Raw genomic sequence first — 24,717 nt, 5'->3', positions numbered from 1 at the left:
TATATCAACTTTAATTCAGCAAATGCAAAAGACAAAATCTGTACAACATTGTTGCCCAGATTAATGAAGCCTGACACATGGGGTGAGAGACCACGAACATAGCCGTACCGTGATTTCTTCATGACCTCTGACAACAAATCTGTGAACACCCCATAGACATGTGGGCGTGTGATATTACTCTATGTTGGCAGAAGAGGTGTCACGTGACATGTCTCGCCATGGTCAGAGGTGGGTGTGACCAAGTTAATATCAGTCAAAGTATGTGAGTGCTAAAGCGATATTGACAGAAGGAAGAGGAAGGTCATGTAAAAAAATGTCAGAGGCAACATCACAGCTGTGTAATCGTAACAACGCAGGAATGAAAGTCACCCTGAAAGTGGAGGGAGGAACCAATATATTTTGCAGACTGGCGGTGCGATCACAAACTGATGTATAGGGCTGATCCTCAAAGCACATCCATCATGTTTAGGATCCATCATGCTTTGATCTGGCAGTGCTTACGCACTTAGGTATTCAGGTCACCAACATGAAACAAACTTTTTTTTAAAGCTGATACAACAACTTGAGGGAAAAACCTAATTTATATCTTTCCCATAATTCTGTACAGGGTAATACAGATCCATCACTGGTTACTTACTACGCCATGATGAATCCTCGTGAGGGAGTGTTTCTAATGTTGTTGATACAGCAGGTGTTAATAACATTACCAGTTTTGACAAGCAACGGTAAGTCATCTTAATATTTTCATCTAATCATTACCTCATCTCAAAACCCAACATGCGTGTAAAACAGTATTAGTGAGAACCTTAGGGCACGTTCAGACAGAAACATTTACACACGGCAGGTCCTGACTATAATTACTCTATATCTGTGTGAACACCAGCACGCGTAACATACAGTCGAATAAACATACACAAACTATATTTATTCAAATGAGGCAGAGAAAACAATTTACATTGTACATTGGAAACAAATATAGAAAGTAACCAATTATTTAAAACGTATAAATCATATCCGTTAAGAACAAAAATGTATTATAAATCATAAAGGTAAAACCAGAACAATGTGTTCGAGGCAGTAAAAACGTAAATGTTTGAGGCACATCTGAACCCATTATTTAAAGGCTTTTACTTCCGAGTACACATTATTTGGGTGTAAAGGACAAAACATTAACTTTTATGTCTATTCTTTTACCGCAAAATAGTGCGATTTAGAGAGAAAATATCACTTTCTACTCAAATCAATTCATTACATGCAAAAAAAAAAAATATATATATATTATATAAAATTATATTGGATCACAAATTGATAAAACTGCCAACAAATGTATACATGTAGCTTTAGAATTCATTGCTTAAAGACGGTTGTATTGAAAGTCATTTTCTGCAAATATGCAGATCGATACAATGATGTATGGATGTATGGTGTATATTATCTTATTTAAATTAGAAACAAATCCCCATGCAAAAGTATTCTTTTTGTTCAAATTCGACAAAATCATCAAGTTAGTACATTCTTGAGTAAAAATCACCTCACCTTTCAAAAAAACGAGGCCGGATAAAAAAGAACAGCTCGAGTGTGGAGATTGATTTTAATTTTAACGTCACTAGAAGCTTGGTACACAACGGTACACGTTAATGTGGCCTCTTTGCTATTCAGTGTTTGTGCTACTTCCTACTTGTAAAGTGGTGTCGAAATGCGCATAACAAGATTATGCTTACGATTGTGTTTTTAACCCTAGAATCTTGTTGTTTTAAAACAATGCAACAAAATGGCTGCATGTCTGTTTGTGTATATGTTTCTAAATGTTCCTTTATATTATAAAATGCATGTCCTTTAAAGCATTAATTAATTCATACGTTCGTTCATTATTGATAAACCTGATTAACCAGACATGTAAAGACTATCTTTTGATACTTAGTGCAGCTTTTATTCCACGACCATCTCCTTTAACAAGGGTTATATATAGTATACGGTCATTCAATTTTGACACCCACAACGTAGACCAACGATATTGTGATAGAATATGTTGTGATTAAATAAGGGCTGCCACCACACACGGGCCATTCTTTCTTGGTTTTTGCATTGGTCCCCGTTCGACTTGAACACAAGTTGTGAAATATTTGGTGTGAAATATTTGGTGTGAAAAGTTCTTAAGGTTTGGTTTTAAGGATCTCAAACTTGACAAATCTATTTTGCTGGCAAAGGTTTATTCAATTCAAGATAGCACGATTAACCCTAACTCCGCTGAGGCTTTTTGGCGGAGGGGGAGGAAAGAAGGAAGGAAGGAAATAAAAAGTTGAAGAGAATTTTCATTTTCTCGGGTGCGGTTTTGTACCCCGACCCCTCGGGTGCTAGACAGGCTCACGGCCATACCTTGCCACGGGGATTGCATTGGCTGGCCAAGCTTTCCGTGCCCATATTATGTGCTTTCGCATGTTGACGCAATCGCATCACGTGGAATACTTGCGCTCGCAGTTTCTTGCTCTTGTAGCTTTTTAGACTTTTGGTCACGTTTGGGTTAAATAAAATACATGAAACCCGATGGAACTAGAGTTGAAAATTAGAGCAATCATTTTGTAAATCATAACCAATTTGTGCTGAAACGAAATTTTTATCTTGTAAATAAGATACAGACAGTCGCACACTTTGATCAAGTGATACAAAGTCAGTAATGTTAAACGTTAATATTTGATGTTGCTAGATATTCTCCTCCAGGGTCCGTGTATGCTCATGTGATAGTCACTTTTATTTTTAAACATTCAGTGACGTCCTAACGTTTGAAAGAAGTCATTTATAATTCATGTTATTCGGGATGTGTTTCTTCCAGCACGGGAAATAATACAATGCATTTAAGAAAGCAATTCATTGACGACAAAACAAGGCTGGTAAATTATGACCTGAAGCTGTGACAAAAGCTGAAGGAAACCATCAATTGCTAGTTGAATTATTTCATGAAAAGAATATGATACAAATGAAACACGATAAGGAGAGCACGATTTTATAACCCATCAATATTGCAACTGTTAAGAACGGCAAAGCGGCAGATGGTTGCTACGTCTCCATATGTAGATCATCTGAGCGCAAGAAGACCGTAAGTCTACTTGGCCCCTCAACATGTATACACTAAAGTTACGTATGGTTTCTTAGGGTTTTATAATGTTTAATACATGTTCCAGGGTGAAAACATCATGAAAGGTTGTGAAAGATTTGTTTTGGCACCTGAACATGTATAAAACATTACCAAACTATACGAAACAAAACGCAACTTTAATGTATACATGTTGAGGGGCCAAGTAGACTTACGGTCTTCTTGCGCTCACGTCTCCATATGTACTACTTGTAAGTCGTTTAAAAATTGGAGGTGGAAAGCAGGTCATGCATTTCATCGGGTTCAAAAACACCAAGTCTTTTCATGTTTAGCAATCATTCACACATTATGCAGTGGACTTCGGGTGTATATATAAATGCGCTTTTATAAATGCGCACGTGACATCTACAAGTCGCCATACCGTGTTAAACGATATAAGGTACCCGGATGTGCACAAATTCCACACGCAAAAGTATAGGCGAAAATGACAGGTTGCAAGGAAAATTGGTTTTGCAAAATAGTGGCATTGATTGCAAAGGGCAAAATAATTTGACCCGGAAACATAAACTCTTTTGGATTTTCCATTACAGAAAAAAAAAAATTATGACGGAAAAGCTAGATATAGCTGATTTAAAAAGTTATACTTCATTATTTCTGTGCTAAATGGGCATGGCAATTGGCCATGTTGATGACGAAATGTGATTCTTACTGGCATTAAGGTCAGAACTGGGTAGCTGCCGATGATGTTATTTGATAATGTTTGCACGTAGGGAACTTAGGGGGCTGTCATTTTCTTCGGAAGGAAGGGGTCATGGATTTATTTATTTGGGAGTCAAGATAAGTATCCCCCTCCCCCCGTAATGCCGCCAATGAACATAACTCTGACCCTAATTTTAACTCTAATTATAACGTAAATTGAGGAAACTATAACTTTAACCCTTTTCGGTATAATGACCCTCTCAAACTAATAGGCTAGATGTCCCCGCCCGACCTCCTCAACTCTAACTTACTCATTCGCTCGCAAATTGACAAAAAACAAATTCAAAATGTGTTTTTAAGCACCTTTTTGTGTCCCCATGCTAAATCGGTAATCTGTACACCCTTTGTCACCCTTTGACGTACAATTTAGAGTATAAACACGTAGATGACTGTACATGATCTAATCATCCCGGCTGGAAGCTGTTGAGGAAGACTCGTATACTATACATCACGCTCATACGTTATATGACAATTTGACGTACAATCACGTATGTGATGCATGGTTTGAGGTTTATTCAGCTAGTAAGTTAGATCTCGTCATACACATTATTGTCATGGTATGTTGTAATTGTATACGTCAATTTTGTTCAGTTTGATTCAACCGGCTTATAAAGTTTTACTTTACACGGAAGGGGAAAGTTAGCAAAAAAACAATTAATTTATGAGTGTAAAAGGGGGGAGGGGTGGTTTTGGGGGAAGGGGGGAGACAAATAATATTTATAAAATTATAAGTAAGGCGAGAAAGAGAGAAACCCTGTTCTACGGGCGAACGGACCTTTCAAGTAGGGTCGGTCGGTCGGTTGGTATTTAAAAATCACAAAAATCTGTAAATAAATTTCAATTGAAGAAAAAAAAAAAAAAAAATTGTCCTGAAATTTCCGAAATTTGGGGTCGGCATTCATTTGTACAGGAAAAAAAATTGTTTCCCAATTTGTTCAAAATAGAACGGTTTTCGTTTTTCGTCGCATAAATAAATAAATAAATAAATAAATAAATAAATAAATAAATAAATAAATAAATAAATAAATAAAAAAATAAATAAACATTAATTATGTTTGTACATGGGGGTGCTGTGCAATAATCATGATCCTTTGATATCCATGATTTATCCTTGCAAATTTATAGCATCGAACCTCCAGCCAATGTTCCTTGCCAGAAACAAGGCACTCCTTCAATGGTCGCCATTTCAGTGATTGACAGTGATGTAATGCAAATATGGCGCTGGCCGTCTGGTCACGTGCGCATTTATAAAAGCGCATTTATATATACAACCGAAGTCTACTGTTATGCCATATTCTATAACCATGAAATTGTAGAAGATACCGCTATCTCTACTGCCGTCCTGTGCCGTTAATGGTTGCATTGGAGAAAAACGAGAGGCGTAGCACAGGGATTACTTCGATCAGGGCGACAAGTCCCAGAAAATCTAGACACTTCTGGAAAAGTCAAACTCAAAACTATATTAAATCTTATCAAAAACACAATGTGAATGTTGGCTGGTTATTTTAAGGCGTGTTGGGGAGCATGACCTATCGGTATTTGCATTCAACTATTAAAACACATAAAGCAGACACACAAGAGACCAAATATGCAGATCAATACAATGATGTATATATGATTGTGTATCTTATCTTATTTAAATTAGAAACAAAGCCCCATGCAAAAGTATTCTGTTTGTTCAAATTCGACAAAATCATTCTTGAGTAAAAATCAACTCACCTTTCAAAAAATGAGTTCGGATAAAAAAAGAACAGTTCGAGTATGGAGATTGATTTTAATTTTAACGCCACTAGAAGCTTGGTACACAATGTTACACGTTAATGTGGCCTCTCTGGCCATTCAGTGTTAGTGCTACTTGTAAAGTGGTGTCGAAATGCGCATAACAAGATTATGCTTACGACTGTATTTTTAACCCTAGAATCTTGATGTTTTAAAACAATACAACAAAATGGCTGCATGTCTGTTTGTATATACGTTTTTAAATTTTCCTTTAGATTATAAAATGCATGTCCTTTAAGGCATTAATTAATTCATACGTTCGTTCATTATTGATGAACCTGATTAACCAGACATGTAAAGACTATCTTTTGATACTTAGTGCAGCTTTTATTCCACGACCATCTCCTTTAACAAGGGTTATATATAGTATACGGTCATTCAATTTTGACACCCACAACGTAGACCAACGATATTGTGATAGAATATGTTGTGATTAAATAAGGGCTGCCACCACACACGGGCCATTCTTTCTTGGTTTTGCATTGGTCCCCGTTCGACTTGAACACAAGTTGTGAAATATTTGGTGTGAAAAGTTCTTAAGGTTTGGTTTTAAGGATCTCAAACTTGAAAAATCAATTTTGCTGGCAAAGGTTTATTCAATTCAAGATAGCACGATTAACCCTAACTCCGCTGAGGCTTTTTGGCGGAGGGGGAGGAAAGAAGGAAGGGAGGAAATAAAAGTTGAAGAGAATTTTCATTTTCTCGGGTGCGGTTTTGTACCCCAACCCCTCGGGTGCTAGACAGGCTCACGGCCATACCTTGCCACGGGGATTGCATTGGCCGGCCAAGCTTTCCGTGCCCACATTATGTGCTTTCGCATGTTGACGCAATCGCATCACGTGGAATACTTGCGCTTGCAATGTCTTGCTCTTGTAGCTTTTTAGGCTTTTGGTCACGTTTGGGTTAAATTAAATACATGAAACCCGATGGAACTAGAGTTGAAAATTAGAGCAAGCATTTTGTAAATCATAACCAATTTGTGCTGAAACGAAATTTTTATCTTGTAAATAAGATACAGACAGTCGCACACTTTGATCAAGTGATACAAAGTCAGTAATGTTAAACGTTAATATTTGATGTTGCTAGATATTCTCCTCCAGGGTCCGTGTATGCTCATGTGATAGTCACTTTTATTTTTAAACATTCAGTGACGTCCTAGCATTTGATAGAAGTCATTTATAATTCATGTTATTCGGGATGTGTTTCTTCCAGCACGGGAAATAATACAATGCATTTAAGAAACCAATTCATTGACGACAAAAACAAGGCTGGTAAATTATGACCTGAAGCTGTGACAAAAGCTGAAGGAAACCATCAATTGCTAGTTGAATTATTTCATGAAAAGAATATGATACAAATGAAACACGATAAGGAGAGCACGATTTTATAACCCATCAATATTGCAACTGTTAAGAACGGCAAAGCGGCAGATGGTTGCTTCGTCTCCATATGTACTACTTGTAAGTCGTTTAAAATTTCCATGTGGAAAGCAGGTCATGCATTTCATCGGGTTCAAAAACACCAAGTCTTTTCATGTTTAGCAATGGTTTCACATTATGCCATCTATTGCTGCAAAATCAGATTGATATTAATACGAGTTCATGAGACAGGTGTATATTGTATAACCATGAAATTGTAGAAGATACGGCTATCTCTACTGCCGTCCTGTGCCGTTAATGGTTGCATTGGAGAACAAGAGAGACGTAGCACACAGGGATTACTTCGATCAGGGCGGATAGTCCCAGCAAAAACTTATTACGCTAGACACTTCTGGAAAAGTCAAACTCAAAACTATATTAAATCTGGTCAAAAACACAATGTGAATGTTGGTTGGTTATTTCAAGGCGTGTTAGGGAGCATGACCTCAACTCAACTATTAGAACAAGTAAAGCTGACAGACAAGAGGAATGGTATTAAATGCATTGTATTATATCCAATGCTGGAAGAAAATACATTCCGAATGGGATGAATTATAAATCAATTCTTTCAAACGTTGTGAAACTGCCCGTATCTTATTACAAGATCAGCACACATTGGTCGTGGTTTACCCAAATTAAAATGAATAACAATTAGCTGCAGCATTACAGATTTTGCAACGGTAACTGTTTTGTTAAGTAATGTCTGTTTCAAAAACCACTGCTTGAATGAATTTTTAGAAGGATTTTAATATGAAAATCCATGTGTGAAATTCTAGCCGGCTTTTATGATTTTTAACCTTTTTAACGGCACTTGAAATCGGTGCAGACGTCTTTTGCACGGTGCTCAATGTTCCTACGATCATGGATATGGTTCACATGATCTGACTTGCAGATCATTCCTTATAATATACGTCTCTGCTTTACTTACAACGTATCCATGGCTTCTTCTGAGCGAAAGTATTATACATGTTACATTGCTTTAACATGTCTGATGTTAAAGTAATATCTAGGTCAACTTAAGTCAAATATTTAAACAAGTTCAATTAAAGGTTTATGGAATTAAATATCTATACGTGGTAATTCTTTTTCCTTTTGAATAATATTAACGCCCTGACTTGTCTATCGTTTATACTTACCATATCAGATGATTTTGTTGAAAAAGATACCAAATCTTTCTTTGGTGTTCTGTTATGTTAAGTTAATGTCTCCGCCATGTCCTCTAAGTTAATATCTTTTAAAAGAACATTTACTTACGAAAGAGGGTAAAATGTAAATTTCTCATTGCATTACAAACCAACAAGACTCGCCAATAGGTTCGTGTAACACATACACATAATTGCAACACTTCTTTTGACTGTATTCCCAAGCTGATTTTAGCGACAAAACGCTCATTTTACTCTAATTAATCTAGTTATCAGTGCATAACATTTCCTACCACAATCTTGAATGAACAGATCTACGTGAGTGTTGTTGACCAGTTTCAAATGTTCACTTGATGGATAAAAATCGTGACAAAGCGAGTGACCCGTCCGACCCTAAATCTAAGTAAAAGCAATACCCCTAATGGAACACAGTCATGCTGAATTGCACAGCTAAGAGCTCGAGTCCTGAAGAAACGGCGTCAGTGCAAATTAGTTTCTGAATATTTTTGAACACGAACCCATTGGTGAGTGGTTTATATAGAAATTTCCATGTTGTTGGTTTGTCTCACACTGCAAATTTTCTGTGTTTCCACTTTCGTAAGTAAATATTCTTCCTAGAATATGATATGATAGCATCCTTCAATTTGTAATCGACAAATATTAGCTTAGATATTACTGACATATTAAAGCAATGCAATATGTATAATGCTTTGCTCAGAAGTAGCCATGGATTAGTTGTAAGTAAAGCAGAGACGTATATTATACAGAATGATCTTCAAGTCAGATCATGTGAACCATACCCATGATCGTAGGAACATTGAGCACCGTGCAAAAGACGTCTGCACCGATCTCAAGTGCCGTTAAAAAGGTTAAAAATCATAGAAGCCGGCTAGAATTTCACACGTACATTAAAATCCTACAGCAAATTCGCTTAAACAGTGGTTCTTGAAACAGACATTACTTAACAAAGAAATGGAATGAGACAGCCATTACTTATAAGAAATTTAATAGCTACCGTTGTATTGCAAAATTTGGGATGCTGTATACAAACCGTGTATGAAGGAGGTGAAGACACTCTTGGAATACACGATTTTATTTTTCAAAACACTCTAAAAATGAAAGAATTTTCCTTTGGCGCTACTTTTTTTGTAGGGGGAGTTGCGGACATTTTTGTTTCTTTAAATGATATATAATAATGTAAAGATGCACTATGCACACGTCTTTATTAATTTTATTGTTCACATCATGTCATGCAAATAGTGAAACTCTCATAAAAGAAAAGGCCAATTTCTACCGTAGTGTCTTCATGCACATAGTTGTTAAAATTGCTCACACATTAATGTGTCGAACGAAATAAAAGGAGCATACAGCTAAAAGATGTTTAGAGAACAATTCAGGATAATGTAGGTAGAAACTGGGATAACATAGACCAAGATTAATATTTGTCTTGACCAAATAACCTAAGTTAGCTGAAAGTTAGGCATATCAGTTGACAGCGTAGGGAAGACCTTACTTCCACATGATGCCCCAAATTAACCAATATAGTACAGTATGTAGTATCGTACATATGTTTGTGGAGAAGGTTCGGATTTTAACCCGCTTTTCTCTTCCCTGCTCCCTCCCCCGGTTGAAATTCTTCTTACGCCATTGTGTATGATGTTTGATTTAGATATAGAAATTATAGAACATCACTTTTGTCTGAAATTAAAGGATTTTGAAAAGCAATTTCATGTGAAAGCTATTCCTGCTCAACATTCAACAAAGTCAATATGTACAGCATACAATGTGTTATTACTGTTATTTTCAAGAGTATTTCATCAGTTTAAAACTCTAGCAATTCCTTTTATTTTCCATTCTCTGAAATAAATGCTTCTAGTTGGCAGCGTATTAAGGTGTTACCAAGTCTGTCTAATTACTTAACTTCAATCTTGTGTCTCTCACACTACCTGAAATACGATACCTTTCGAATTACGTAAAGTGGTTACATGTGCCTCACTCTCGTGTCTCTTTCGAGCAGGAAATATGCATTATCATGCCCACGGTTTGTTTAGATTTTTAGGTTACAATGAAGAAATAAACGCATTTTGTTCTCTTGATAAATTTTAATGTGATATAACTCCTAATATATATTTGGACTCTTACAGATCATTGCTGTAAGTTTGAAACCTGTATGTTCAATTATGAAAATTGAAAGAACGAAAACACGCTTCGTCATTAATTAAGAAATATATCTTTTATATTCCTGACTTGACATACCAGAAATATAATAGCACACAGAAATATAATGCATTTGTATATGAATTTTAAAGATAAAATCTTGATTGCAAGTATGTTCCAAAGATTCAATGAATACTTAATCTGACCGAACATAATACGATTATTTAACCCCCTGAGCACTACCTGCCGATCTAACATTGCCTCTGATTGGTCAATTACATTATATCATCACTTAATTCACCAATCAGAATAATTCACCCCAATTTTTTTTTGCGTGGTGAAATTAATTGAACAATATTGCTGATTGGTCCAATTGATAATGAAAACTTCTTTTTGGCCAATCGGCAGGTAGTTCTCACATGGTTAAAATAGAGAACTTCTTTACAATTACCTACTAGCGCATGATTTATTCAGGGAGTAGATAGTTGGTGGGAATGCATCCCACGTTCTTCGAGTCCCAATGATGTGTTTGTTGCTCGGGGCGTTCATTTCAAAATCACTTATCACTTAATTGTTCTAAGTAGGAAATACCAATACAATATGCCGGGGTTAAAAATGAGATGTGTGAATCCTCTGAAATAAATGCATATAATGTTCATTTGAACGCTTTCATTTGTTACATTAATTAAAAATACAAGACAGCTGGGTCCGAATCCGCAATAGAACAACAGACCTTAATGTATATCAAACTTCATCGTCATATGCATAATAATAATAATAATAATAATAATAATAATAATAATAATAATAATAATAATAATAACAACAACAACAACAACAACAACAACAACAACAACAACAACAACAACAACAACAACAACAACAACAACAACAACAACAACAACAACAACAACAACAACAACAACAACAACAACAACAACAACAACAACAACAACGACAACAACAACGACAATAATAATAATAATAATAATATGGTAGAGTTTAAACCGATACACACAACTAAAATTGTTCACTTACGTGAGCTTTCGACACGACGATTCTGTGTCTTTTTCAAACTGATGGTGATTGGGTTACTGATCTGGGTTCTCTCGTCATGTGACAGAACAGGTAATAATAATAATAATGATAATAATAATAATAATAATAATAATAATAATAATAATAATAATAATAATAATAATAATAGAGAATTACATTTGAGTGGTGTAACAAACAAACTTGGTAGTGGTGCGTGTTTTCCAGATCCAGGGACATGCCATAAACAATTTCAGTGCATTCCATTTCATTTCATAAGGTCAGGTTTGTGTGTTTCACAAAAGGTAACTACACCATTTCGTAGAAGACAAAAACATTTTCAGTGGATTTCATTTCCATTTATGGCCATCTTTTAAATGATTTATGTGCTTATAACAATATGTAACTACGCCCTTTCTTAGAAGACTACGAAATTGTTATTGCATTCATTTCATTTATGGTCAGCTTTTCAATGGAATGTGAATTTATCATAAAAGGCAACTACGCCCTTTCGTAGAAGACAAACATTTCAGTGCATTTCATCTCATTTATGGTCAGCTTCTACAGCTATTAAATGGCATGTGTGTTTATCACAAAAGGTATCAACGCCCTTTCTTGGAATGCAATAACTCAATATCTATGCAAACTGAAAATCTCACAATCTCAGTTACATACAATCACAAAAGATTGCGTAGATACAAACTAATGAAGAATGGAATAATCATCAATCATCGATCTAAACACTACAACGCTGCATGTGGTCATTCAAACATGTTGAAAGTGATTAATTGAAGAGAAGTAACATCTTGAAAGCGGGCAGTTCATAATTAACAAAATCACAATTATATGTGTACATCAATCATGCATGCCTTGATACCAAAAATATTCCTATAATTAAAAACAAAAACAAAGAAACAACGAATGCGCAAATAACCTTAGTTGTTCGTAAATCAGAAAACGTTTGTGATTCAATATACTTTAAAAAAAAGTAAATTCCGACGAAATCTGTAAATAATAGACGGATTTTAATGTGGAAAAACAGTGGCATGATCGACGGGAATTATATAAATAAACATAGTTTTTCACCAGGTTCGCCGTCGTAAATAATATTTGGGTTCGATTCCCGGGCGGGATCACTTTTTTCGCTTGCCTCCTTTATTGTCTCCTTTATTATTTGCGACGGCGAACCTGGTGAAATATTAGGACTTATTAGTCTTGGCATCGATTGCTGAATTTCACCCTTTTTATTTTCTTTATTTTTTGCAGTAGTAGATCCAACATCGGAAGGAACAGGCCTCGGACGACAAAGGGACAAGAATTTGTTTTCTCATTTCTGAGACTTTACAGGGAACACGTGAAACTTTGTGTGTACTTAACCAATCAGAATTCTGAATGGACAACTGTCGTTGTGGAGGTACCTTCTCTGTCTCATCGTATTACTTCATTGTTAGAAAGGGGAGAAACTCGCAAAATAAACTTGCCCTCTGACGCAGAACCAATGACAGATAATTTACATAATAATACAATTGTCATCACCGCAGATAATGAAATATCTGTGTATGGTTTGATGTATAGTGGCGAGTCGGCTGGTGGATTTCTTGTATTGCCAACAAGTGTCTTAGGTATGGATTATTTTGTAGCATCATATGATCCAGCTTATGATGAATGGTCACAATTTGCTGTGACTGCTTTGGAAGATGATACAGAGGTGATAATTGAATTTAGAGCTACTATATCATACAGGGGAAAAGTTTACCTTCCTGGAGGAAGGATAGAAAAAGTACTGAACAAAAGAGACAGTTTTTTGATAAAGAGTCAAGAAGATCTCACCGGTACTCACGTTCAGTCAAGAAAGCCGATTTCAGTTATATCGGGAGTTTCTGGATCTATAATTCCTAAAGATATGCAGACAAAAGACCACATGATTACCCATTTGGCTCCTGTCAACACGTGGGGAACAACGTTCACGATACCACCTGTACCAGGTCGAAGGTCAGGTTACTACTTCCGTGTCATCGCAAGTTGTCCTTTAACGACTATCGATAGCCCAAATTTACAAATACCGTTGTTAATGAAACCGGGAGATTTCTTTGAATGCGAATTAAAAAATCTGTACTGATCACCAGTTTAAAACCCGTAATGGTGGTACAATATGCGAAAAGCCAGGCATATAGAGAAGGTAATAAGCCAAGAAATGATGGTGATGGCGATGCATTAATGCTGGTAATACCGCCTTGGGAAACGTACCTGACGAAAAATATTACATTTACCGGTGTACAGCTTGTCGGTATGCAATCTTTTAGAAGCTACGTTTCAGTAACAGCATTATGTAAAGACTTCTCGTTACTTAAGCTTAACGGCGAACTAATTCCCGGAAGCCGAGGCAACCGGATGAGAAAATTTGCACAAGACAGACACTTGTTAGTCCCTCCTTTCTTCCTTTACAATATCAAGTACTCTGCCAGAATCAAAATTTTTAATACTTGTGTATGGTGCTGCTTTAGAAATATCATATGCTTATCCTGCTGGATTTACCCTTCATAAAATGAATTGTGACGGGACTCTGTCTAATTACGCAAATAGTGCATCTAACTGTTGTGAAGATGATAATGTATATAGAGCTTCCGTTCCTTCATCTTACGACTCATCGTTTTCCTAGTTACATTGATGGTGGGCAAGATAGTGGGGATGTTGGAGACGATGATAATTATTATGGTGGTTCGTCACAATCAGAATCATCAGATATTGAACCTTCAAAATCGGACATGAAATTATCGTCAGTACCGTTGAATGATGGCCCAGGTAGTGGAAAAAGTAGTAATGATGTCAATCCAACCGCGGATAGGTCTGAAGACTTTGCACTTGTCGGAAATTCTAAGGATTCTTCTACGTGTCTTAAAGCAGGTATGTAATACAGGATGTCTCTAAAAAGAATACAGATAATCGATTGATCCGTTGAAAGATTTGAATATGAATGAGTTTCGTAAAATATCGTCGGAAAATTAATTATCTGGGTATTTTAACGCCACAACTAAACATAACTAAATAACTGGTGTGGTTAAGGAATAAATCAGCTATCGCATACTTTTTGAATTTTTACAATTGACTGCACCGTTCTTGAAACATAAGAATTTTACGAAACTCATTCATATTCAAACCTTTCAACGGATCAATCGATGATCTGTATTCGGGGGCGCATCATCAGCGCATGAGGTGTCTGTTGTCATTGATAGATATTTGACTCTGTGGAACGGATTAAAAATGTGGTAGTACGGAAGTTTCATAAAAATCTTTTATTTCAAAATAGAGCAGGCAAATGTCAAAATTCAAAAATTCAAAAATGTTTGGATTATGCGTAAAAAAATATATACCAAAAAAGTTTCCGACGATCCAGTTCTTTCAAGGACAACCTGAAGATCACTCTTCGTGCCAACACACTACCTTATTAATCATTGCAATAAATTAGGTGTCATAATGCGCAGATATAAATTCTGCTTCGAATGCATATCCTAAATTTGGCATACGATCAACCGTTAACCGTTTTGTAATGATGGTCATTCATCAAGGGATTGCTTTTTGGTATGTGTATAAATATTGACAAAGTGGTCTTAAAAGTCAACAAGCATATTGGTCTTATATAAGAAGGGTACGTAATGTATTGCCAACAAAAACTCTTGTCATGTTGTACAAATCTTTAATTATTCCACACTTTGATTATTGCGATGTAGTATGGGGTAATGCCAACAATACTCTTTTGTCTAAATTGAAAGTACTTCAAAATACTGCTGGTAAAGTTATTCTCGGTCTTCCACGTCGTTTTCCAACTGATGTCTTATTAGGAAGACTGAGCTGGGAAAAACTTTGTGATCGTCGTTTGAAACACCTTAATATTATTAGGCATGTCACAGTGGCTGCACAATACTTCTGCCACACTGTGCATGCATGCAAGCATAACAGTAAATTGAAAAGCGCGCGCATGAAAGTTGTTCAATTTTGGCAAACATCCATGTCGAAAAATTAATTTCCTCATATGTGCTATTTATCACAATTGTTTGAATTTTGATATATGGTGTGTGAAACCTTTCTGTGACTACCATCGGTTTTAAAAAAAATAAATATTGCTTCGTTTAAGAGCTACCACCTGTTTTTATGGATTGTTGAAGATGCATCATAAATCAATAAATATAGGCTTTTTGAAAAATCAAGACCTACCACCATTTAGCTGAAATACTAATCTTTCTAAGCATGTAAATTATTTCCGTCGACAACGAATGGCACACTTGAGGAAAACGATTTGAAACAAAACATTTTTTAAGTGAGTTTAAAGGGAGTAATATTCCAAACCACAATAGCTCTAAGCCATTGTGTGTGTCCAAGGCCACACCATTTTTGTATACGCGGTATAGGACAGAGGCTGTTCCTTTTACCGTTTGTCTTCCTATGTTAATCCAGATAACAAAATGTTAATTTAAAGTCTCATTGCAAATGAATTTTTATTTTTACTTTTCGGATTTGGCTTTGAGCAATGGTGACACATACCATATTTACAGAAAAAATGAAAATTCTATTCCAGACAACGTCAAAATGTCAAAGTCTGTATTTTTTGTATTATATTAAAGTAATTAACTGCAGATTCTTTACTCAACATCATGACACGTTCATACTTGACAAATTTATGATGAATGGAAAGACTTTCATTAAATATTAAAAAAAAAAACTAAAATTACTCATGCCTAATTTACATAATAATATCATTAATACATAATTAGCTGTAATAAGCTAATTTGCATAATTGATTACTTTTTGTGTATTTTTTGTTATCAATTGAAAGAACTTTGTATACATATGTTTGTTAAAAAAACCGCACCCTGATATCATGTACGGTTTTCTATTGGCATCAATTTTGCATATTAATTAGCTGAACTTAGTCATTTTTCAACTTTAATTTGTCTGCAGATTGGCCGCAATTGCTAAAATAGTATATTTGGTTAATTTATTATAATTATTCAATGATAGATTTTTTAATTTTGTTTTCTTTGACGAAGTCAGAAAAGGTAGGCATTCAACCTGTGATACTTAAATTAACGCTGCTTTTTCAAGCAAATGTCTAAATAAACCTTCAAAATCTCGAAATGTGCCAATTTTGACATTATAGCATTTTGTGGCAGATTTGCATTCCATTTATGAGCATCTTAAAATTGACACTACATCACAATGCATTGACCGATTTCAATTCGGTTTTTTGATTTTTGATGCTTTGATAAAGTTCATTCATGTAGAAACATTAAATAACGTGTTTCTGCTGCCCTTATTTTTGAGGTGATATACCTAATATTATGGTTTACAAAAGTCTTACTGGCAGTCTACCCACAAATCTGTGCAATATTTTTAATACTGTTTCTGACATTCATAGCTACAGGACAAGAGCTGGTTCTCAGGGAAATTTGGTCCTATCTCTCTGTCGCAACACATCGGACAGTAGAAAATTTAGTTATAGGGGGGCTTTAGCATTCAACAACCTTCCAACTGTTGCTAAAGCACCACTTCCAGCCAAGCTTGGAACTTTTAAAAGAATTGTATCTTAATGCTATTTTTATATTTTTAATATATATTTGCTATCTGTATGTAAGTGTCTTTTAGTTCCAGAGTTTGTAATTTTGAATGTATTTTAATATATAATATTTATTCTTGTAAATTGTTAACCATTTTGATGTATTTTGTTTGACCCCTGGGCACCCATGAAAAACAGTGTTCACACTGATTGGGTTTCCCCAGGCAAAATAAGATCTAATAAATAAATAAATGTGCTTAGTAACACTTTGGCAAAACAAATTTTGAAATTAAAATGCACATGGAGAATAAAGTCTTTGTTGAAGTATGCGTGATATTTAGGCTTTGTTTGTCGAACAGCATTGTCTCACTTAATCTGTCCTTTTCATATTTTGATACTTCGAGTTAATCAAGTATAACACCTATTTCGTATAGAATGCATTCTTTGAACAGCCCTATCAGCCAATTAAAAATGAAATGGTCGATTTTCTCTAAAGCATACCTGATGACCAAAAATCAATGTATTGGACCTTTTCAATTTCGTTGTTTACTAGGAAATTGGTTATTATTTAATAATGCAAATAACATCTCACTAGTCTGTGACGTGTATTGACAGTAACGCGACGAATGAGTTATGTATCTTAATATCATCCTCTTTAGATGACGATTTTATTCAATGGCATACGTCATTTAACGATTGATTTTTACAATTCAAATAATTATTCCAGTTTATCATCATCATGGTAGTAGTATTGCAAATTGCAAAAACCTACATGTTTATTGAATTCATATAAAGTCTTTGTACGCATGGCTTGAACTAAACTCCTCAGCAAAATTTTGGAAACTTTTTTCAAGCATCTATATCTCAGATTATTTGTGACATGTTCATATGGTGTTGCATATCAATATATAGCTACTTTATACCCCTTTACAATGACACCACAAACCTCAATAGCGGGTGGAAAAACCATACGCAGCCACAACAGCCAGGCAGCTCCTCCTCACGCTACTCACCAGCCTGGTCACACGTTGCTATGGGATTTCGTCGCAGGTCATTCAATGTGGTTGCAATAGCTACTCTGGCACGCACATCGCGACCAAGCTGGTCCCACAGGTGCTCAATCGGATTTGGGTCCGGGCTGATGGCAGGCCTTTCCATGCTCTCTACTCCTATATTCTGTACGTAATTGTTGGCTACCCTGGCTCTGTGGGAGCGAGCGTTGTCATCTTGGCGGATTGCGTTAGGTCCCAGGTTGTGAAGATATGGGATTGCAACTTACTGCACAGAATAATGGTCAATTTGGCACACTCTGTTTGAGATGCCACTTCCATAAGACGTGTACTCAACCGTGAAAAAGGTGATTGTTTCAGAAATGGTGTCATTGTAAAGGGGACTAGAGGCAAATGGTGGTCATAGACCACAAACCTAGCTGGGGCATGTTGGTGTTGTGGAGGTATCTAACCCCTTCAAAATGTTCCAAAAATGTTCCCCTGTCATGAGGTTTGTTGTCACCGAGTTTTGAGTCCTGTACTCCTCACAGATGTCCAGAAAATGCAATTCTAAGATTTGACCCAGATGACCTTTGACCAGACCCCTGCAAGATGTTCCATAATTCACCCCTGGTCATGAGTTGTCACCGAGTATGAGCCCTGTACCTCTTACAGATGTCCAGATAACGCAATTCTAAGATTTGGCCCCAGAATGATGTCTTTTGAGCTGACCCGTGCAAAATGTTCCAATATGTTCCCCAGGTCATGAGGTTGTCACCGAGATTGAGCCCCGTACCCCTTACAGATGTCCAGATATTGAACTTCGAAGATTTGACCCCAGCTGACCTTTGACCTGCCCCCTGCAAAATGTTCCAACATGTTCCCCTGGTCATGAGGTTGTCGCCGAGATTGAGCCCCGTACCCTTAAGCTGGTTTCATACTTTCTGCCGCTTGCCGCTGAGCGGCATGACGCTTCATCATGCCGCTTGTACTTTTCTGCAAGCGGAGCGGCACACCGCTAAGCGGCAGCGGCATGACTCTGAAAGCTACTCTTGCCGTTCAGCACCGCTTCAAAATCGTATTTTGTTCTCATACGTCAGAGCGGCACCGCTCCGAGTTGACTTGAATTCAACTCCCAGCGGTGCTGCCGCCGCGGCAAAGCGGTGGAGTGATCGATATATCGGCTTGCCGCTGGTCACCGCTAGCGTTTTTAGTGAGATTGCGCAGTGAAGTAAACTCATCTTCAAAGCGGCAAGCGGCAGGAAAGTATGAAACCAGCATTACAGATGTCCAGATATTGAAATTCGAAGATTTGACCCCAGCTGACCTTTGACCTGATCCATGCAAAATATACCAAAATGTTACTCTTCTCATCAAGTTTATTGTCACTGAGTTTGAGCTCCGTATCCCCTACATATTGCCAGAAAATGCAGCAATTCTAAGATTTGACATGACCCTGCAAAATGTTCCCTGGTTGTGAGGTTTGTTGTCACTGAGTTTGAGCCCCATAAATACCCCTGAGGGGGCTATCATTTTCTTTGGAAGGAGGATCCCAAATATACAGGGGGGTCATAAATTTTCGGAAAGAAAAATACGGGGGGGGCATAATGCTTTTGATGACCAAAATGTAGGGAGTCACAAGATGACCACAGATAGTGTGTTTATTTTATTCAAAACTAGCGGGAGCTAGTAGAGTAAACAGGAGCAGTTAGTAAACGGGAGTGGTTAATAAAGATGTTGAACGGTGATGATAAACATTGTGTCTTGGACTAAAACATGAATAGGAATTATTATTATTACCCAGGTATAATTCTGGTTTACCCTGTGCACCCTGTGTTTTAGGGTTAGGGTTTGGTTAGGGGTTGTCATTTTCTTTGTCGGGGGGGGGGCGGTGACCGGAGTAAAATTTTTTATGACCCTCCTATCGCGGGCACAATTTTTTGAGACCCCCCTATCTTGGGTCGGAAATTTTATGACCCCCCCCCACCCACTTCCACCTACACAGACTCAAGACAAATTATTCATTGCCGGAACAAAGGCGAGGAGCGCATCAAAACTTTAGAGCAACGAAAGTGTGCGGAGTGCGTTAAAATTTAATTGTGTGTGTAAAGAAGGCGCGCTATATGCGCAAAATATTTGCATTATATAATGAAAGATTGTGTGCAAGAATACATGCACAGCGCGCGAAAAGTTTGAGTCACCAGCCCTTAATAATTCTATACCCCTATTTTGGGTGTTGAAAAATTATAACCCCTATAATTGGTCTAAAATTCTATGACCCCCACTCCCCAGTATATTCATGACCCCCCTTCCAAAAAAATGACAGCCCCTTATAATTTAAATTTAAATTAGGGTTAGGATTAGGGTTAGGGTTAGGTTTATAAACGGTGAGGATTAGGGTTAGGGTTATAATTGGGGTTGCTTAGGGTTAGGGTTAGGGTTATACTTGTGCGCAGGGTCTACCAGAATTATTCCAATACCCATGAATAGTCCTGTAACTATCACTAAATATAATTAAATTAATTAAACTATGATCAGTCTTACCTTGTTAGTACTAGCTAGTATTTCTCATTCAAGATCACCATGATTACAGAAAACAGCAAATGGGTGATAACCATGATAACAATAAAATGTACTGGTACCATTAACTGTACACATTTATAAACATTTATCATACCACGATGCACTGACCAATTCATCTAACACTGAAACCTTTTGGAAATGCAGTTTTAACTTGTTGTAGGGCATAAGGTTGTGCAATAGAAATGATTTACAATATTACTTGTATACCCTGACCAATTGACCCCTTAAACAGCTCAAATGTTACAGTCCATGACATATATACTACATCAAATGTAATGTGGCACCACAATAGTGCTGCCGCACGCACAGTATAATACCCAGTGGACTCGGAGGTATCATGAACGGTTCCTGCACTTTTTTTACAGTTTCCAATTTAGACTTTTAAAGGCTTTTATACTATTTTCCCCAACTTCATAAACAAAAAAAAAAATGGTAGGGTAAACAAATGAATTCATGTCCCGCATTCATGTAGGCCTATTCCATTTGCAAGCTATTTTTGTGTTGCGCATAATCTTAAACCATGTTTAATTTCCCTGTAAAATACATGAACACCAATTGTTAATGTTTTAAACCACACAAATTAGGAACTGGGATTCAAATATAAAACTTAATGCAGGATGTTTTTAATCAAACAAAATAAGATACATACTCTAAGATATAAGTATAAAACAAAAAACCCTAACATCAGAAGACAAGAAAATCCCTCAACAATCATTTACTTAAACAAAACATAGAGCCTGTAAACAAATGCTAGTTAGAGTTTGATATTAACTGCCATGATAATGGCACTGAAAGAATTAAAGTTCCTACTGCAAAGGAAACACATCTGATAGTTTCATATACCGGTACTAATCCCGGGTACTAACATTGGAATTACTAATCAAGCCAAAAACACATTCATTACAAAGAAAGAGGCCAGAGAACACTTTCATTAATACAAAGAAAGAGGTCGGACATAACCATACAGAAATAAATGCTAAACATTTTAAAGCCTGGCTCATTAATCCCCTGTTTCCAAACATACCACCAAAGTCTGTAAAATACGGTGCAAAATCAAAATCAAAAGATAAGCCAGAGCCTAATACTAGTACTTTTAATAGTAAACATAATATTAAACCCATAAATTTATACTACAATTACTGTTAAGGAGTGCCTTTAACACACCTGCATGGTTCATATCAAAAATCAAATTTCTATTAAAAAAACCCTATAACAACATTTATTTTCATTTTAGACTTTTTATAGTCTATATTTTCTTCATTTCAGCTTAATTTAGCAGTTGTCATGGTTGTGTGCAAATTCCTATTACTATTAGATACGTTGTAATAAAACATGATTTTAAACATTTGTATATTGCTTTTCTCTGAAGGCTTGCAGCATAATTGATATTTTATTTTCCTTGGTATGGGTTTGTGGCTAGTAGTCAGGTGATGATGATATGATGATGACGACGACGACGACGACGACGACGATGATGATGATAATGATGACGATGACGACGATGATGATGATGATGATGATGATGATGATGATGATGATGATGATGATGATGAACAAATCAAATCAAATCAAAGATGATAATGATGACGATGATGATGATGATGATGATGATGATGATGATGATGATGATGATGATGATGATGATGATGATTAATACACAAACGAAAAGAGGAACAAACATGCCTAGCATGTAATTCTATTTTTAACATGGAAAAATTTGACCTCTTATCTACTCGCAAACTGAGATTATGCATATCTTATCTCTTCAATAAACATTGTAAAAGTCGATTTGGCCTTGGCACGGGCCCTTGCTGTAAATATGTCACATTTTGTTCGGATTATAAAGACACAGTTTGTTGACCCTATAATGTTTGTGCACTCATAAATTGACCTCTGAGTGTATTGGGTATAAATGCATGTCCTTCTATAACAACAGGTTAACTTTCTTGTTGAATGGAGGCCTCGAGGTCACTGAACTGTGTATTTGGAGATGATGTATTTTTTGGGTCATAGCACACGTGTTAAGCAAAAACATATACTGTGACTGATACCATAGAAACGTGCTCTTTGTTTAAACATTGCAAGTAACATGAGTGGCAAACATTAATGTTTCATATTGCTTGCAACCCCCACCCCCCCCCCCCAACCCCAAAGCAATGTTGGAGCCAATACTAGACCAATTGTCCGTTCTTGTCTCAGTATCAAAACAACATTGACTGGTGGGTGCGGGAGGGGGGGGGTGAGAATTTCATACAAAATTAAATCCCTCATCACTGCCATCATCGTCACCATCACGACTCTAATAATCATCTGAAATCTGTTGTATTATCCATCATCATCATCATCATCATCATCATCATCATCATCATCATCATCATCGTCATCGTCATCATTATCATCATCATCGTCGTCGTCGTCGTCATCATCATCATATCATCATCATTACCTGACTACTAGCCACAAACCCATACCAAGGAAAATAAAATAAAAATTTTGCTGCAAGCCCTCAGAGAAAAGTAATATACAAATGTTTAAAATCATGTTTTATTACAACGTATCTAATAGTAATAGGAATTTGCACACAACCATGACAACTGCTAAATTAAGCTGAAATGAAGAAAATATAGACTATAAAAAAGTCTAAAATGAAAATAAATGTTGTTATTACAGTTTGCATATCTGAAGTCAGCTGATAATACATACTAAGCTAGCTGAATATTAAGCATGTTATCATACTTATCAAAAGGCTTATCACCAAGCCCTAGTATTTCATAATTATAGCAGAAGACATCATTGACCAAACACATTGTAAAATATTATTTCGATCAACAAAAATCTGAAATTTATTCTGTAGAAGTAAATACTAAGGAAAAATAAAATATCGGGATCAAAATAAAAAAAAGGTAGCATGTAGTATTCGAACCCGTTCGGTTAACTTTTCCGTTTAATTGGTACGCGCTCTACCAATTGAGGTATTTTAAATCTCAGAAAGAAAGAAAGAAAGAAAGAAAGAAAGAAAGAAAGAAAGATGGAAAGAAAGAAAGAAAGAAAGAAAGAAAGAAAGAAAGAAAGAAAGAAAGAAAGAAAGAAAGAAAGAAAGAAAGAAGTTGAGGTAAAAAAGCTTTTAAACATATCGTACAGAAGAGGATAGGAAAAGTAATATTATTAAAAGATAGCGCTACAGAAGATTCGAACTCATGGCTATCATTATAACCTTTAGTTCACAAGTCACAGCCTCTACCGCTGCAACACGAGAACCTCTCTGAAAATGTAATCGATTTATAATGTATATTAAGTTATTCAATGTACGTATGGTCCGTGGCGGCGTGATAGAAAACTCAACTGAAACGTATCAAACAGACATAATTTCATCGGTTTACTCCGAATATATTTGTTGGCAATGTATTTAGGGTTGTAAAAATAAAATTGGAATTTTGATTTATTAACTTCCCCACGGTCGACAAAATTTAAAGAAAGAAAATTACATTGATTTCTTTTTAAACTGATTGTGTCGACCGTTAGCGTTATACTTGGAAAAATGGAAAAAAATGCGGGGAATTGAACCCACGCCCTTCCGTTAACTGTCAGTCTCCTTATCCACTGAGCTATTGAGGTGTTGTAATTTTACGTGCACCTTTGTACTATAGATTCATTATAAACGAATAAAAAGTGTTTAAAACTAATCCACTTGTTTTATGCAATAATAATTGGCTTATTGAATAGAGAACCACGGTATTCAGACCTGTTCTTCACAAATTAGATTCCAAAACTTGACATAAATAGAAAAATGCACGGTATGCAAGCCGAGTAAACAGTATAGAGACATAGTATTAAAATCTTTATTGTGTCTGCATACCGTAAAACTCGTACATTGATATGGTCTAAATTATCCCAAACAAATCAAGTAACATTAAATAGCTCAATTGGTAGAGCGCGTACCAATTAAACGGGAAAAGTTGACCGCACCAGTTCGAATCCTACATGCTCCTTTTTTTTATCCCGATATTTTATTTTTCTTTAGTATTTACTTCTGCAGAATAGATTTCAGATTTTGTTGATCGAAATAATATTTTACAATGTGTTTGGTCAATGTTGTCTTCTGCTATAAATATGAAATACTAGGGCTTGGTGATAAGCCTTTAAGTATGAAAACATGCTTAATATTCAGCTAGCTTAGTATGTATATCAGCAACAGTTTGCATAAGTCAGCTGA

At 36.1% G+C, this 24,717-nt stretch overlaps 1 long non-coding RNA gene across 3 annotated transcripts in view; it reads left to right on the top strand.

Moving 5' to 3' along the window:
- The window catches only part of LOC140155281 (uncharacterized), a 245,989-nt gene that overhangs the window by 204,212 nt on the left and 17,060 nt on the right, over window positions 1-24,717 (top strand). For all 3 annotated transcript variants that reach the window (XR_011859367.1, XR_011859366.1, XR_011859368.1), the window contains 2 exons: window positions 608-725; window positions 12,648-14,285. This is a non-coding gene — a long non-coding RNA (uncharacterized lncRNA). The remainder of the gene's footprint in view (window positions 1-607; window positions 726-12,647; window positions 14,286-24,717) is intronic.

Source organism: Amphiura filiformis, chromosome 6 (assembly GCF_039555335.1).
Source record: "Amphiura filiformis chromosome 6, Afil_fr2py, whole genome shotgun sequence".
NCBI lineage: Eukaryota > Metazoa > Echinodermata > Ophiuroidea > Amphilepidida > Amphiuridae > Amphiura > Amphiura filiformis.
This window is presented reverse-complemented; position numbering and strand designations above follow the sequence as displayed.